The sequence below is a fragment of the Mycetomoellerius zeteki genome, unplaced genomic scaffold (assembly GCF_001594055.1).
Source record: "Mycetomoellerius zeteki isolate Tzet28-1 unplaced genomic scaffold, Tzet1.0 scaffold228, whole genome shotgun sequence".
NCBI classification, from domain to species: Eukaryota; Metazoa; Arthropoda; class Insecta; order Hymenoptera; family Formicidae; genus Mycetomoellerius; species Mycetomoellerius zeteki.
Genome location: NW_017257203.1, coordinates 616176 through 622175, shown reverse-complemented (window position 1 = coordinate 622175; position 6000 = coordinate 616176). Strand labels below are relative to the sequence as shown.

The window sequence follows — 6000 nt, the reverse complement described above, 5'->3', positions numbered from 1 at the left end:
TTCTATCTGCCCACGTCCCTCGTTCTGCGTATCGCCGTCTCCTTCTACGACCCACTCTCTCTCTCTCCGTCGCGCTCGTTATCTCGATTCGCCCGCTTCTTTCTCCGTCGCTCTATACCACAGCCGCTTCTTCTTCGTCTCTCGCTTCGTTCCTGACACTCGGAGAGCGGATCCTCTCCACTATCCTCTCCCTTCCTTCCCTAACCCCGTGCCTCGTCCTCTCGCGACAGCCGCATCGGTTCACGTTCTACGTCCCTCCGGCTGTTTCCCTCGCCCTATCTCTCTCGATCTATCTACCCACCTTCCTCTGACGCACGCGAGCACCGCGTATCAATCCGTCTCCGTTCCGCGCTCCGTATCTGCTTTCTCGCACCGGTTCTCGCTCGTTCTCCCTCTCGCTCCCGACGCTTCTCTGCGCGCACTTCTCTCGCTCTTTCTTCCGCCGTAGCACCGCTAGCCGGTCCTCTCTCCGTTGAATCGCTATGCGCGAGACAGTCCGGGCACGGGGAGGTGAAGCAGGCGGAGGAAGAGAAAGAGGAGGAGGAGAAGGAGGAAGAGGAGGAGGCGAGTTCACGTTCCATCGCGAAGCACTGGGCGGAATTGGTATATCGGAGGATAGAGGGTGAGCGCGGGTAGGCAAAGGGATGAGGGAGGAGAACGCGGGGACGCGCGGCGCTCGTAACGTAGCGACGCGCTCGAGACGCGGACGTCGTTTGAAGACGAGTTCTGCTGCGCTGGGAGGCATTCCGGGTTGTTGCACCGGAAGGACAGGCGGCCTGGGAGCCCCGATGCGTCGTCGAAGTAAGTTCTGCTCGAGCTTTAATGGAGGACTTGGATAATTAGCGCGAGTGCAGATCCCGCTGCTTGGCAGTCGGGGACGAAGCAACGAAGAATGCAAAGAACTTGTCTCGTAATGCGACGACCGATGCAGCGCGCTCGCTCCGCAGTTTCACGGAAAACTACTCGTCTCTCGGTTTTTGAACGTATTTCCGAAAGATTTAATTCAGGACAGAACACATCGAAAGAAGGCTTCCAATCTGAATTGTTACCATATTCTCCCCTTTCTCTTACCATAATGATGTACTGAATCATCCATTAATCATAATATGCAGAATGCATAACCGACACGTGAATTTGCGAGTTTTTCAATAAACATCATTGGATAACGACAATTTAATTTGAGCTCGAATTTAGTAACGTCAGAAAAAATTACCCGTATTTAACGATCTACAATAACGAATTATTACGAGTAGACGGAGAGACTGGAGATTTCCACGTGTGTTCTGTGCCATATATATTACGTGTCTCCCATATATCTACTATTATGTCGATTATTACTATTTACGCAGAAAGGCGTGCATAAAGCGACATAAATTATCGCGAAAATACGAAAACTGGACAATGATAAATAATTCCAGGACTACACATTACCCACGAGACATTTCGTTTCTGCTGCTGTTGGTGCTGTACGTATACCTTATGAATGAATATGGTTATATACGATCGATAGAGAGCAGTTACATATCGTTCGTTTTATATACATGTATATATGTATACGGTTAGATCGTTATTTACTCATAATAATGGTCAGTAATAATTTTACATGTATATACGCGCAGATGTGGTCCGCGTCAGTTTTATACGTGTTTATACAAACTCAACCGTCGATTACAAATCATCGAGATAACCGTAACATATTAATATACAATAATATTTATAATAAAGAAATGCTATCTATCATAAGACGTAATAGAATCCGAATGACAAAATAAACGTGCTGATAAAACGAAACGTCGATATATAAAATATACAGTGTTAAATAATCTATAATTAAAAATACAAAATTTTCATTCATTTCATACTGGGTCATTCATGAATGCGAGTAAAAACTTCTCCATCATTTAATATACGTTGAATCATTCATATAAATTATAGACTTTTCATTAACTCGATCGCTCTACGTATCTCATGGCAATGCACGGCAATAAAAAAAAAGTTGTTTTATTTTCCTTTTCATAACAGTCGGGCATAAAACGCAGCGTTTGTTTACTGTGTATATTTGCGTTATATATGTAGTTTCACGTCAAACCAATTGTCATCTGTTCAATTTATTTGGTCGCGCGAGATACATTTTACAATTCTGGGAATAAAAAAAATTTAATTGAAAACATTTTTCTAGTCCACGGGCTATAATAAATCAATTTTTATTATTATTTTTACATCTGCTAGTTTAGCGATTAATTCTCTAATTTGTTCGATTCGTTCGTTTTGATTGATTTTTAATTAATATGTTTTAATTGATATTGAATTTAATTAATTGAATGTCCTGTAATTCCTGTCATAACTTTCAGTTCCGGATTATTTGATCAGATTGGGCTCGACCTTGTCTTAGCATTGGAACTAACATAATGGTATCTGAAATAAAAGCGGTGTCGTACTGAAAACGTCGATATAAAATGAAAGTGAAAACACGATTCCAATTAAAGACCAAAGTTACGTGAACTAAGTTTTTCAATATCCGGTATTGCGCGATTCCGCTCAAAACGTATAATACGCCACCCGCATTCTTCTGTACAACGTACGTTTCTCTTACGCTCGCGCGTATCGATTTGTTCCAGTGACATTGAAGGCGAGCATTATGATAATAATGACAATAAAGAATTTTGTAAGACAAATTTCACAACTTTCCGCGAGAATGCGAGATGTTGCACAATTTATTCCTGTCGGATCGCATTATGAACTAATGGGCTTGTACGAAAGTGTTTATTCTAGATGATTTATAATGATATTTTTTCGAAAGAATCTGGTTCGTACTAAATGATTCAGAGAGACCTAATATGAAAGTTCCATTTGGGATAACGTTGTTTCTTTAAAGCATTAAGTAATTGAAATTAAGATTTATATAAGGCTTCACATATAAATATTATCAAAAATCAGTTATCTATATTATATTTTTAGCGCTCTTGAAAAATACAACTATCGCATATTAAAATAATATCCAATATATGAGAGATAGAGTTTTAATCGTATGTTTCTTTTCCTGATATCGTATATATCGTCGTTGATTATCGTTATCACAAATACAAACATAACCGTATTTATAAAGCAGAATCAGATATTTCAAGTACATTACTGAAATTTTCTTAACGAGAAATCTTGTTCTCCCCACAGATTCCAAAGCACCAGGTGTTGGGTTTCGAGGAATATATATTTCGTCGCTTGACGCATGCTACTCAACGAACCTGACGAGCCTGATGTCTTTGACCTTCGGAGGCTTTGACCATGACACGAAACGAACAAGCGGTCGCTCTCTATAATATTATTACGCTACCAAGCTTTGTATTCTGAATGACGATATCATTGAGATCTTTTAATCGTTTAATTCGATTCGCCGCATCGTGAATTTATTCCGTCCGTGAACGGTTGTTTATAAGAAGGTAAATACCTACGAAAGACCATAGCTATTTTGTTGCTGAATTTGCAAAACTTATTACATCTTGAAGTATCGTCTTATATAAATACAGACTTTTCTACAGACTTTATCACATGTTTATGCAAGCATTATGAACGATTATTCGCGTTTCTCGAATATATTTGAAAATATATTTTCGCATAATTTTCTATTTAAACAGCATGTAACATCGCGGTGAAATTAATCGCAATGCTCATCGAGCGAATCGTTGACTGAGAATGTAGATGGGTTATCGTAACTTGCATGTATCCACGGAGAACAAGAAAAAAATAATATTCGATACAATGAAGCGTTGCTATATGTCGATTATACATCACGTCTGTCGGTTGAATATTTCTATTTTGAATAGCTCACAGTCACAAGATATCATCGGAACCCATGCTATCAGCGTGGAGATATCGACAGTTTAACGTTGATACATACTGCAAATCGCTGATACTTTGGGAAAATGTGCAACAAAATGCATTATTGACACCTCGATAGCCAAGTTTCACAGCGTGTAATTCCGTTCATGGAAGCATAAGTAACTAAATTAAGTCCTTCAAATCCAAAAAAAAAAACAAATTTATCTTTTTATCACAAAGAGATATTATTAAAAAGCCATTTTATTTGTATCTGCAAAATCCATCGTTGTATGAGCTTCGAAATTCTTAACGAAAAGTAGATCAAATGTATGTTCAATGCGTGATTTACTGTCACCATGTTGCAGGATTTCCACGAATTCCGGATGTTCACCGTTTATTAAATATAATCTCGACTTTTCGTGCAAGGTTGTTTGCCGTGAGCCGTAACGCGATAAATAATGGGAGATTGGGAGTCACGTTGCCCAGCTTTTGAAAAATCCGATCGCGTAGATTGCAACGCGAAATGCACCAAGGCGGCGTCACACAACGTAGTTAAGATCGACCTTAACTGCGAGCACGCCTTTTACCGTACCGTCGCGCGCCTTTAATGACGGATCTCAAGTAATCAAGCAAAAATTACTGGAATTTCACGACCCTGGCTTGTCTCGAGTCGCTTGGACGTCAACTTTGCCGTTCCGACAATTTCGAGACGAGAGTCGCGTTATCGTTAAACTTTTCCTTTAATACAAACATACTTTGTGGGTCCGAAAAATTCCCCTCTATCACGTTGCGCGGCGTTTTATTAAAATCGTACGATTGTACTATACGCCAATTTTCATTCTAACGATTCCTCCCGAAACGCTCCAAAAATCCGCAACAAACTCTTGTATTTTACGAGATGATTTTATTTTTATTAGTATTACATAAATTTTCACAGGAAAATATTTCTTTAGTTTCCATAAATTGGAAAGATTAAAAAATTATAATTCCGAAGATAATCGTAGTTCATTAAAAAATTGTTATAAATATAAATACCTCATGATAAGATTATCTCTACGAGATAAATATCTATCCCTGACCATTTCGAAGTGACTTCAACGTTAGAACACGTTCTCTCCGTGGCAGTTTCGCTATCTCGTCATACTCACAAACAATTTCACGTAATCGCTCGCGTACTCGCCATCGACATGACGCTCTCTCGTCTTGAAACAGAATTCGCGGGGCGGTTTATTCAAGGCGTTTTATCAGTCGCTCGATCAAAGGTTCCGTCTTTCTCTCCGACCATCTACCTTCGGCACCGTTGGCGCTGCAAACTCAAGATCCTTATTGGCTAGAGGAGGGCCGGATACCTACCCGGCATTCCGACTGCTCCCGCTCGCTGACCCGAAAGCAAATCCCCGCCGAGCTATACAACAAAGTGCGTATCCCGCGTACGTTCGCAGTGCGAGTACACACGCGATGGTTGAAATGCACGCGCTATATCATTGCGCGGAAACGTATATGAAATTCGCCACAGTCATGCTCGAAAATGGAAATACGATCTACCACTGCGCTCCACTTAAGGAAATGGAGGGAATAAGAGAGAGAAAGGGAAACACAAGGAGAACACGAGTTTAACGTCATATCGAGGACGACTTAATCCTTTCGCGAGTGATGAATTGTATGTGGCAAATAAAAAGAGAGTGAAAAGCGAGTAATGTATTACAACCTGTTTAAAAGCTTATTTATGAGACGTATTAATTATCCATAAATAAATGAAGGATAAAATATGTGATCAAATTATAGAAAGTAAAATTGTAAGCACGCGATTCAAGGGGGTAACCACTTAATGTAATCGTGGGATAGAGTCCTCGAAATCATTGTAAAATTCATATGAAATCTCTATGTATACTCCGATAATTACATATGCAACCATTGCAATCATTGTATAATATTAAATAAAATCGTATATTTTTTATCAAATGACTTTATATGTAGTGAAAAAAATTATTTGTAATCAAATGAAATCATATGAAATCATGTAATCTGTGGGATAATATTTCAGCTAGTGATTACCCCCTCGGCGCGATTTATCAGACATCTAAATTACTTATAATGTATTGGAGCAAGGAAATTCGTTATTAAAAAAAAAAAAGATTAAACATCATTGACACTTTCTTTTATAATTACCGTGAATGAGAACTT

The 6000-nt window shown here is 39.3% G+C and overlaps 1 protein-coding gene across 18 annotated transcripts in view; it reads right to left on the bottom strand.

Moving 5' to 3' along the window:
• LOC108723300 (bromodomain adjacent to zinc finger domain protein 2B) overlaps window positions 1–6000 on the bottom strand; it is a 154662-nt gene that overhangs the window by 102252 nt on the left and 46410 nt on the right. The gene's annotated exons all lie outside the window — the stretch shown is intronic.